We start from the raw sequence: 12,625 nt of genomic DNA, 5'->3' as shown, positions 1-12,625 counted from the left end.
GAAAATGTGGTGGTAGCATGTCCTCATTTAAAAAGTAGAAAAAATAATCTATTAACTGTGTATCCAGAGGGAATTTGTTATAGGCTCATTTAAAACTTACTTGGAAACAGTTTTGGTTCATTATATGCACCACCACATCTGGGAATTCTTTTGTTTTTTAATTGGCACCAGCATAAAGTTGTAAGCATATAATAATATTTTGTCAAAATAATCACTATAGAAGAAATGCATTTAAATAATGAACTCATGTTAATTTTTGCTTTAATAGAAATTTCTTTTTTAGTTTGTTATTGGTGTATAGTAATGCTTGTGATTTTGGCACATTGATTTTGTACCCTGAGACTTTATTGAAGTTGCTTATTCGTTTCAGGAAATTTGGGGCCAAGATGATGGGATCTTCTAAATATACAATTATGTCTTCTTAAATATAGAAAATTTGAATTCCCCCTTTCCTAATTGAATACACTTTATTTCTTTTTCTTCCCTGATTGCTCTGGCTAGAACTTACAATACTATATTGAATAGGAGTGGTACAAGAGGGCATCCTTGTCTAGTGCCAGATTTCAAAGGAAATGCTTCCAGTTTTTGCTCATTCAATATGATATTGGCTGTGGGTTTGTTGTAAATAGCTTTTATTATTTCGAGATACGTTCCATCAGTACCTAGTTTATTGAGAGTTTTTAGCATAAAGGGCTGTTGAATTTTGTCAAAGGCCTTATCTGCTTCAATTGAGATAATCATGTGGTTTTTGTCTTTGGTTCTGTTTATGTGGTGAATTACGTTTATAGACTTGCTTATGTTGAACCAGGCTTGCATCCCTGGAATGAAGCCTACTTGATAGTGATGGATAAGCTTCTTGATGTGCTGTTGAAATCGGCTTGCCAGTATTTTGTTGAAGATTTTTGCATCTATGTTCATCATGGATACTGGCCTGAAGTTTTCTTTTTTTATTGAGTCTCTGCGGGTTTTGGTATCAGGATTATGTTGGCCTCATAAAAGGATTTGGGAAGGATTCCCTCTTTTTGGAATGTTTGGAATAGTTTCAGAAGGAGTGGTACCAGTTCCTCTTTGTATGTCTGGTAGAATTCAGTTATAAACCCATCTGGACCTGGGCTTTTTTTTGTTGGTAGGGTAATTGCTGCCTCAACTTCAGCTCTTGTTATTAGTCTATTCAGGATTTCGACTTCTTCCTGGATTGGGCTTGGGAGGGTGCAAATGTCTAGAAACTTACCCATTTCTTCCAGGTTTACTGGTTTATGTGCATAGAGTTATTTGTAGTAATCTCTGATAGTAGTTTGTATTTCTGTGGAATCCGTGCTGATATCCCCTTTATCGGTTTTTGATTGTATCTATTTGATTCTTCTCTCTTTTCTTTTTTATTAATCTGGCTAGAAGTCTGTCTGTTTTGTTGATCTTTTCAAAAAACCAGCTCCTGGAGTAATTTCCATTAAAGTAAGGTATCTTTTATCATAGGAAAATGTGGATATACAGAAAATGTGCAGAAGATAATAAAGATCACCCATAATGCCACCTTATAGAAATAACCATGTTATGGTGTTATCTATGTTTTATTTCTTCTAAATACTCATGGAATGTTGGCTAATTGTTGCTATAGGTTATTTTTTCTTTAATTGTGTTCTTACACACAGCCATTTAGCAGGTAAAATTGTTTAATCCACTTATATTTGTTGTAATTTCTTAGGTAACGATGCATTTCTAAAATCTTATTTTATGTTTTTTAATTACCCATACTTTTTTCTTTTATTTTTTCCTTCTTTTCTGTCTTCTATTTGAATATTTTATGTACCATGTATTTTTGAGGTCATAATATCTAGTATTTAGTTCTGCTTTTTCATATAATAAAGCATAAGCTTTTCCTGACACTGATTATTATAAAGCATTTGTTAGAATAATTTTAAGGCTTCTGTAATATTTTATTATATTGCTCTATTATATGTAAACACATCAAGTTATTTAATCAGAATAGATTTCTCTATGAGGAATCACTGTATCAGAATGTCTGAATTCTTTTAAGACACTTGATACATATTACTAAATTATTTTCTGAAAGGTTTCCTTAGTTACTACTTGTAGCAGTATAGGAAAAATATCAATCATTGTATCCACATAAACATTGAGTATTGTTAATTTTAATTGTGTGCAAATTTTATCAAATAAAATATATATACAGCATTTTAAAGTTGCATTTCTTATTCATTTGTCATATATATGTTCATGTAAGTGTAACATATTCTTTATTCATTTGTTTATTATTACTATAATAGTTTTTCATATATTAACTGTGAGTTCCTTATGGTTCTGTCTGTAATCTTTTTGAAGTTTCTTCCCAGTTTATATTTTGCCCATAAAATTCATTCATAACTTTTATATATGCAGTTTAAATTTTTCCTTTGCATTTTCCTGTCTTCAGAGAGTTGGTGTATTTGTTTCCTTTTTAAGTTAATTTCATTTTTGTGTTTTGACTTTTAATTCATCTAAGTTTTTGTTGATATATGAAGTGAGATTAGAATATTATTGATTGTTTTTCTAGCTATCTAATTGCTTCAGTGCTCTTTATTAAATCGTATTTTGCATCTTTACATGTTAGCACTTTCACAAATAGAGGATGTAAGCAATATAAATGTAAGCCTTGTTTAAATCTCAATTCCACCACTTACTAGCACCAGAAACACCATAATCCTGGGAAAATTGCTTAACCTACATGCCTCAGTCGTTTCATCTCTAAAATGAACACAAAGAAAGAGCCTATATCAAGGTTTTTGTGAAGGGTGAGATAATACATGTAGGATGTCTAGCACACAATAAGTGCTCAGAAAATGTTAGCTCTTATAGAAGCAGTTTATTCTTCAAAGAACATCATCACACTTTTGTTTATGGAGCTTTTTATTATGATTTTTCTATTGGTGGGTTTATGGTTATTTTATTAGCCTTGAGAAACAATTTGGTAGAATACTTAAGCACAGGGATTCTAGAGCTGAACAGCTTGGTGGTGAATCCTAACACGCCAGCTAGTTAACTGTGTGACCTTAGCTACTTCACATCTTTGTGTTTCATTTCTCTATCTGTAAAATTGAGATACTCATAGCATTTACCATAGAGATTTATTGTGAGGACTCCAGCGAGAATTAAACGCATTTAAAGTGGTTAGTAGTAAGTGCTATGTAAGCATTAGCTATAATTTGTTCCAAAATAGTCTTAATTTCCTTTCAACTGTTTTTCTTCTCTAATAGAACTGAGACTTACTCTTTCAAGTTTAGAGAAGTCCTATTTGTGCTATGATTGAAAGTATGTCATTTTGGAAAAAATAGTATTGAGTCTTGTTATCAGAAACTGTCAATGCTTCTATTAGATCTATCTATAAATATTTATAGCTTTTTATTTCTCATACTGATTACTAAAAGTATGTCTAGGTCATCAATTATGTGCTTATTAATACTGCAGGCTGAGGCTTCATGTTTCTTATTTCTAAGTAGACATTGTTAGTATAAAGAAAGCTAAAGTTTAATTTATATTTATCTTCTGCTTAGTCACTTTGCTTAACTCTTAATTTTAATATTTTATTTAAATCTATTTTCTTTGATATTCTGGTCTATAATCACACTGTATGCAAATAATAGTTCGACGTCCTCTTTTCTGAATGTTGTAAATGTAACTTTTACTTCATTTTGAATAATATTTGCCTAAGCTTCCAGAACAGTGCTAAATTCTGTGTTTCCGGTAGAATAGAAGACACTGGGATAAACAAACAGATCAGACAGTGATGGGCCCTGTTGTCACAGTACTTTAAATCTGTTCCCATGGACTTAACATGATATTGATCTATCAAATTCTGTGTTTGGTTCACATTATTTAGGGGAGATGTTATATAGTCTTTATTAGATTATTAAAAGGGCTTATGATTGTAAAAGGTTAAAAGTTTTTAATCCAATTTTATAGTGATAAATCAGTCTTATAATATCCTGATTAATTTTGTGGTGATTTATATGTTCTTATTCACTGTTATAGACTTAAAATTTTTTTAAATAACTGTGAGAGTATTACCCATTTCCTATCTGTGTACTGTATATATATTTTTAATTACCCATGTTCTCAAGAATCAATAAGTAATTTTCCATAGAGAAATGTTAAAATACATCAAAAAGAAAAATACTATAGGTACATTAATTTATATTTTAAGTCTTATTTTGAGAGTTCAAAAGCAGTATTGGAAACATAATTTAGTCTATAATCATGGATTGGTCACCTATAGTTTCTGTAAACATTAATGTAAATAAAGATATGGCTTAAAATCTTAACTTGAGGTTTTAGACTCTCAATTACAATTTAAAGAAATGTGATTAACAAAAAAAAGCAAGCATATAGGCTGTGGTTTTCTTTTGCCAGCAATTAATCTTTCTGTGGACTGTGGAAACACAGGGGAAAGATAGCTGACTGGTAGGAGACAGGAAGGCTTTTACTCGGCCTGGTAGAGAGACTATGAGAGCATTTTATCAGTTTAATAAACAGAGTAAGAATCTAACAAGCTGGGTGGCTTTCCACAAACAAAACAAGTTTGAGAGTTGCAGCAAAAGGATGAGATCTTTTCCCTTGATTTAGTATCTAGGAGAAAACCATTCACAGGAGGGGATTCATGTGGACAAAGAACGAAGCTTTGCTTCCCCTCCTGCCACTCAGTTCACTCCACAGCATCTTGCCAGTGGGCATGCAGGCCTGTGCCAGGGATTTGCTCCATGGGGCCAGTCAGCCGAAATCTCTTGAAAGTATTTTGACTGGAGCTGCAAAAAGTTGAACCATTTGAAAATTCCTTCTCAGGTTATTCTCTGTAAGGATTAAACCTGCTGCCTTAGGAAATTCACTTCCTGTCTGTATACTTGTATTTATAGTGGGAGGGAGATTCTTTAAAAGGTTGGTGAGAAGTAGCTGAGTCTGTAATTAAAATCACTGCTCTTTCTTAACTACGTTTCAGGAATAATGTTTAGAGGAAAAAAGAAAAATGGGGGACATGATAAGTGATTTGAAAGAAAACAAAATTGTTGAGTCAAATTTAGTTGTCTAATTTGAATGGGATTGAAGGAAAGAAAAAGGGCAAGTGGAATGTCATTGCTTCTCTTTTCAGTCTCTTCAATTTATCCCTTTTCATGTTCTGTGAAAATATTAAGCAATATTTTTTGGGTCAATGACATAGTTGTAACTCTCAAAACAATTTGCTAATGTATACATTCAGGAATTTTAAAACTGTTTACTAAGCGTTTCCTGTGTGATAGCTGTTGTGATAGGTTTTGGGGTTTCTCAAGTCCCAAATCAATGGGAAAGTCAGACATTGAGAATTATTTAATCATAAAATGTAATAATCATCCTGAAAGGCACAAATGGTGTAAATCTCAATTTATTATTATGAGTATTAAAAATGATAATTCACATAAAGAACTGGCAGTGATCATGGCAGAGTTTACCTATTATATATATTCCAGGGATGAGAAGAATTATGAAGATAAGCACTATGCTGAGGATGAAGCTGTTAGGGTACAGGTACCACCATTTATTATCACTGGCAAGTTGCTTGATTTCTCCAAACCTCATTTTCTTAATGTGTTAATTGGAGTCAATAATAGTTACCTACATGTAATTTTGAAGATGAAAGATACTTGTAAACCACTGGTATTTGAAACAGTGTGTGTTCTATAAATGAGTAATTTCCTTTATTAGACTCATATCCATGCGATATTAATCTCTAATACTTTATAGATATTATCATTAAAAAATACAGATACATGAGTGGTATATTCTGAGAATAGCATTAGATATGGACTATGTCTAAGGTAGTTTTTAAATGGAGCGAATATCACCTTTTCCTGCAACTCACCATTGTACTTTATTTTTCCCTATATTTTTCATTATTTTTAATAGAATTTAAGAGTTTTAGGTTTACAACAAAGTTGAGCAGAAATGAAATTGAGTTCTCATATACCCCCATCTCCTCACACATTGCTTCCCACACTATCAACATCCCGCACCAAAGTGGTACAGTTGTTATCATCAGTGAAACTGAACTGATACAGTATTATCAACTGAAGTCCATAGTTTACATTAGGGTTACTCTTGCTGTTGTACATCCAGTGGATTTGGATGAAATTATAATGATAGTATCATACAGAGTAGTTTCACTGCCCTAAAAATCTTCTGTGCCACTGTGTTCCAGCTCTGTGATCTGCATATTCATTTCTCCTTTTTGCTAACCCTTAGGAAACACTGATTATTTTACTGTCTCTATGGTGTTCCCTTTTCTAGAATGTCATATAGTTAAAATCATACAGCATATAGCCTTTTCACGTTGAATTCTTTCACTTATTAATATGCATTTAAGTTTCCTTAATATAATCTCGTGGCTTGACAGCTCATTTCTTTTTAGCGCTAAGTAATATTCCATGGCCTGGTTGTACCACAGGTTATATATTGATTCCTCTACTAAAGGATGGGTTCTAAGTTTTGAAAATTATTAATAAAGCAGCTGTAAACATCCTTGTGCAGTTTTTGTACTGACATACATTTTCAACTTCTTTGTGTAAATATTAAGGAGTGTAACTGCTGGATCATATGGTAAGAATATGTTTAACTGTGGTAGAAACTGCCAAACCATCTTCTAAAGTGGTTGTACCATTTTGCATTTCTACCAGGAAAAAAAAAGAGAGTTCCTGCTGTTCTATACCAAATGCTAGCAAGGAAATGGAACAGCAGAAACCACCAACATTTGGTGTTAAATTTTCATCATTTGAATTGGTATGTAGTGATATCTTTTTACCATTTTAATATGTAATTCCCTGATGATACATGATGTTGAGCATCCCTTCATGTATTTAATTGCCACTTGTTTATATTCTCTGGTGAGATGACCATTCAGGAATTTTGACCATTTTCTAATTGAGTTGTTCGTATTCTTATTTTTATGTTTTAAGAATTCTTTGTATATTTTTGATAACATGCCTTTATCAGATGTTGTCACAAATATTTATCCCTGTCTATGGCTTGTCTTCTCCTTCTCTTGACAGTGTCTTTTGCAGAGTGGGAGTTTTAAATTTTAATGAAATCCTGCTTAGCAATTCTGGTTTTCATGGATTCTGCCTTTATTGCTATATCAAAGAGGTTTGGATTCTGCCCTTATTGCTATATCAAAAAGAAATTATTTCCATACTCAAGGTCACCTTGATTTTCTCCTGTGTTACTTTGTAGGAGTTTTATAGTTTTACATTCTAGATTTAGGTCCATGACTCATTTTGAGTTAGTTTTTGTCAAGAGTGTAAGGTATATGTCTCAACTTTGTTGTTGTTGCACATGGATGTACAGTTATTTTAGCACAATTTGTTGAAAGGTCTATGTTTCTTCATTATATTGCCTTTATTTCTTTGTCAACAACCTCTTGATTGTATGGTTCTATATTTGAACTCTCTATTCTTTTCCATGGATCTATGTATCTGTTTTTTCACCAATAGCACAGTGTCTTGGTGACCATAGCTTTACAGTCTTTATAACTTTAAATCTTGAAGTTGGACAGTGTCAGTCCTTCAGCTTTGTTCTTTTTATTCAGTGTTGTTGTGTTGACCATTCTGCCTCTCCATGTAAACTTTAGAATCACTGTCAACATACACAAAATAACTTGCTGCTGTTTGGATTGGGATTGTGTTGCATATGTAGATCAAGCTGGGAAGAACTGTTATCTTGACAATTTAGAATCTCCCTCACTATGTTTTTATCTTTGTGTTTTACTTAAATATTTGTTCAAGGAAAGAACAATTTGAACTCTTCCAAATATACTAAATACCAGCCACATTAGAATTTTTCTATAAGAAGCTGTATTAGGTTACTAACCCCTATTCAAATAAAAATATTAATTACAGGAAATAAAATGGAATCGTTCCCAAAGGAGATGCAACAACAGGAGATGGAAAACCCATAACCAAACAATCATTATCGTCGGCATATCGGAAATAGCACCTGACTTAGTGAAGATATTGTGCTTTGACAGGAACGTGAATCATGTTTCAGGACATAACTTATTCAACAACTGTATACTCACAGCTTCCAGAAAGGAAGTCCACTTCTGGAAGGGCAAGAGACTTGAAACCTGAAACTTTGTAATTTTTTTTTTTTTTTTTGCTAACAGGGTTGGAGGGTGATTTGCCAACATCTCATTATTCAATGTTTCTTAAGAGAAATGTAAAGGTCAAAACATGGTGCTTTTTGTTTCTGCTGGAGTACTCAGAGTCAGAGAGATACAGTTCAGCACAATATAAATCATTACAAATTCTTCTTCCCAGAAATTCAAGACACATTAATCAAAACAAATGGAACTCAAGAAATGAAAACAACTGGAGAGTGAATAAACAAAAATATAATTGGGTTGAAAACATAAAAATATTAATTAAAATACCAAAAATATTAAATAGAAATATTCTGATGTAATGATTTCAGATATAGTTCAAATTTAAATAAAGAATGTATGGTCACATATAATTCAAGTAAAAATATCACCTTTTGCCTAAAGTTTTCTGGTTAAGTGCAAAACCTTCCTCTTTATCCTAACTGTGTAGATAATTATATCACTCTGCATAGTCATGTTAGGAGTTTAATTTTCAAGCTAAATCAAAATCACTTAAAATGTCAATGATAGTTTAAAATTTAAGGATAGAAATTTGGACATATCAAACTCAATATTGATACTTTATTGAAAAATCTAAGTGTCTTTGAATTGCTGTCACAAACTTTATATATTCAAAATTAGTTCACAAAAATAAAAGAAGACAAATTTCTGCATTCTACAACCTCCAAATTTCTAATAACTTTATTCTAAGAAACTGCAGCTATAGTAGTGATATTGTTTCAATTATCAGAACACTCAGGAAGCAATTTTTAACAAATGTTTTATCTTAGCAAGAACTTTAGACTACAAATCAAAGCTATTTATTCTAAACTTGTAAAGAAAGTAAATAATCTACCGAGTGCCAACAGCTTCATGGCTGCCAATAGATACAGCTATCCCTGCTTTCTCCCCCTACTCTGTTTCTTTTAGTTAGACAGCCAAGACAAAGGAAAAACAAAATAATTTCAGACTTATATTTCTGTTGCTTCATTTTTCTTCCTTCCATTTCATTGCAAATAGATTAAGAGTTTCTATTAAAGCCTTCAAAAGTTATCAATATGCAGACAACTTACAAATAGCTATTCCCCACTCTTGTCTGACCTCTAGATTCTGGTTTTACTTATTCAAATGTTTACCTGGTAACTCCACATGAATGTCTAATGGGAAACTCAAATCTAATATGTTCAAAATCAAATTCTTGGGCAATTTTACCATCAAAACTTGAGTTTCCCTTTGTTGAATAGCAACATCATATGCTCCAATAGCCAACCCAAAAGGCAAATGCCCATCCCTGAATTCCGCCCTTTCCCTCAATACCTGTTCCAATATCTCTGCAGGTACTATGCAATCGGTGTTTATCTTTCACTGGTTCATACCCCCCTTGAAGCCAAGGACCATATTTCTTGAATCTGTTAAGTCCTTAGGACCTAGCAGGGTATATATACAATAGTCAAATATTTTAAAACAAATAAAATTACTTATATAACAGCTTATTCATTTGCTAAGCAAATAATTGATTTTACATGTCTACATTGCAAGTCATACTAGCAACTTCTCTGCATTGAAGGAGTCACTAGATCTTGGAAGATAAGTTCTGTTGTATCTGTCCTTCTAACTGTTAAAACTCAGAGAAGTCACACACAAAGAGTGAATGTTTATTTAAACTGTGGACTTCAGTTAATAATAATGTATTAATATTAGCTCATCAATTGTAACAGATAGACCACAATAATGTGAAATGTTAATAGGGGAAACTATATAGGAGAGAAGGGATATATGAAAACTCTGTACTTTTGGTTCAATTTTCCTTTAAGTCTAAAACTGCTCTGAAAATAACATATAAAATATGACACAGAAAAAATATTTCTCTAATTTTTATGCCATTATATTCTCAAGACATCTAGAGACCCATTTTTTCCCCAGTTCCCAATGCCTTTTGTTTTAATAGCTAACTTTTATTGGGTAACTATCTATTAGCTGAGTATATTTCATTTTCTTTCCCCTAAGTAAAAAGAGGTAATATATAATGCTGACTTCATGAATAATTATGAAGAAATCAGTTCTATGAAAAAAACCATTTCTGAATGAGTTTATTACAACTGAGAAAGAAATGTGTTGGAAATTCACAATAGTATCATTTTTAGAGAATTTGGTCCATATAAATTCAATGTTGGCAGCGAGGCATTAGAGGTTTTTGTACTGGTATATCTTCAGAAATGTTGTAAGTTCTTGGTGGAATAAAGAAGAAGAAAAAATTTATATAGAATAATTCTTTTATTTAATAAATTTCCATATAAAAGGGTTTTGAAAGTCTGGCCTCAAGATAATTCCAGAAATAGATTTCAAAGACTGCAACTCAAATTTCTATTTTATAGTAAGCTTCAGTTTTACAAAGTGTCAAATTGGTGTTCAGTTACATGGAAGCCTCCCTTTATAATAGTATAGTCCATTTTTGTACTACTTTTAATTTGCAAAGGTGCTTTCATATATTATCTTACTTGGTATTCATAGTCATCCCGGGAAAATTGTGGAACAGATGCTAACTGCTAAATAGATAACCACGATTTCACAAAGTGAAGAAAGAAAATGAATGGAAATATCCTCAGTTCAATTATATCAGTCCATTTTCTATTGCTTCATAACACCTGCAACTAGGTAAGTCATAAAGAAAAGAAATTTATTTCTTACAGTGATGGAGGCTGAGAAGTCCAAGGTTGTGGGGCCACATCTGGTGAAAGCCTCCTTGCTGTTGGGGACTCTGTAGAGTCCTGAGGCAGCAGCACTACACGGCATCATGTGGTGAAGGGATTGTGTGTGCTCAGGTGTTTGCTAAGGTGTCTCTTCCTGTTCCTATAGCCACCAGTCCTACTCCCATAATAACCCATGAATCCATTAACCCATGAATGAATTATGATTCAATTACCTCTTTAAGGTCTCACCTTTAAATATTGCCATGTTAGGATTTAAGTTTCCAACACATGAAATCTGGGGGACACATGCAAACCATAGCACCAATGTTAAGTATTTAATGGCAATTCTTGTGCTTCAAGATTTCTTAATGAGGTCACTTGCATAGCTGTTCATAGGTGCTTTTAATTATCAGCTCTAAGACACCTAAATCTTCTGAACATACACACACACTTACACTTAACACACATATATGTATTAATCACACACTGTGAATGATATTTAAGCCCAATTAAAAATATAAAGATATGTATAGGCATGTTGTATCTCCATATCTCAGAAACTTACAGTGTAGTTAGGAAAAAAAGGGAAGCTATCACAGGTGTCTCACATGCATTTTTTATATAATGCTCAGAAGTATGTATTATACTACTATTCCCATTTTACAAACACCAAAGTGACTTGCCTAAATCCACAGAGCCATGTGAATCTGTTCTGACTACACTCACAATCTGTACTCTTGTCTCTCAGCCTCACTGCCTTTTAATAATATAAACATCTAAAATGCTATGAACATAGGATCAGATTTACTAGGATAGTTTTATAGTTGGATATTCTGTTCTATTTATTGTCCATTAGGCCTATCAGAAACACCAAATTTCAACAAAGAAACTACTTCTCCAAAATACTTTCTTTCTTCAACCTTTGAAGTTGTCCTCAAATATATTTGTTCTAATTCAGGTTCCCAATTTTCAATTGGAAGTGGCCTTGAATTTAAAAGATAAGCAAGAATATAGTAATAAGATATCAGTAGTAGGACAAATGACTACTCTAAGATTTTTGACAAGAGAGAAGACCTCAGAGAAGGAGGTTGTCTGAGGAGACCCTTTCCTGTCAAGATAAAAGTAAATCCATATCATGAAATAGAGTTGAAATTTTTATTTTCTCATTTACAAGCTGAAATTAATAATAGTAGCTATATCATTTATTTGTATGAAAATTTAGTTAATACTTAGTCTTTTAAAACAGAGCCTGACTTACAAGGTGGAAGATGGAGTACATGTATCTTAACTACTAAGCTAAAAAATTTTAAGTTGGTCTTTTAATTTCTATGGCCTAGCATAATGCCTAACACATTAAAGTATTTAATAATCATTGAATGAATGATGAAATGATGGTGTATCATTGGTAAATTTTGAGTTAAAGAGTATACTAAGAGGATTATAGTCTGGAGGTCAAACTGATATTTGTATTGTTCACTAAGCTTCAGAGATTTGGGTATATGTTCTTTAAAATAATAAATGCGTAGATTGTTTCCTCTTGGTGGAAGGGATCAAAAGTTAGATACATCAAGTTTTCTCTAAAGCTTGTGCCTAACTAGGCCCTATACTTCTGAAGTTTGAGAATTTGCTTCTGCTATTACTAATTGGATTTGTATAAAGCATTTCATATAGTAGGTACTCAAGAAGTATTTGTTGATTGATAAGACTTGGATTTAGATACAAACAAATAGTTGCTAACATTCAGGGAGAATAATTATAGATCTCAGAAAGTATAGAATCA

At 32.3% G+C, this 12,625-nt stretch overlaps 1 protein-coding gene across 11 annotated transcripts in view; it reads left to right on the top strand.

The window, feature by feature from the left end:
- CNTN1 (contactin 1) overlaps positions 1-12,625 on the top strand; it is a 376,715-nt gene that overhangs the window by 192,114 nt on the left and 171,976 nt on the right. For 4 of the 11 annotated variants that reach the window (XM_035255801.3, XM_035255802.3, XM_035255806.3 and 1 more), the window contains exon 2: positions 10,667-10,810. The exons of the other annotated variants lie outside the window; for them this stretch is intronic. The gene's annotated coding sequence lies outside the window, so the exon portion shown is untranslated. The remainder of the gene's footprint in view (positions 1-10,666; positions 10,811-12,625) is intronic. 11 annotated transcript variants of the gene reach the window in all.

Source organism: Callithrix jacchus, chromosome 9 (genome assembly GCF_049354715.1).
Source record: "Callithrix jacchus isolate 240 chromosome 9, calJac240_pri, whole genome shotgun sequence".
NCBI lineage: Eukaryota > Metazoa > Chordata > Mammalia > Primates > Cebidae > Callithrix > Callithrix jacchus.
Note: the sequence above shows the minus strand (reverse complement) of the source record. Positions and strands in the feature narration are given on the sequence as shown.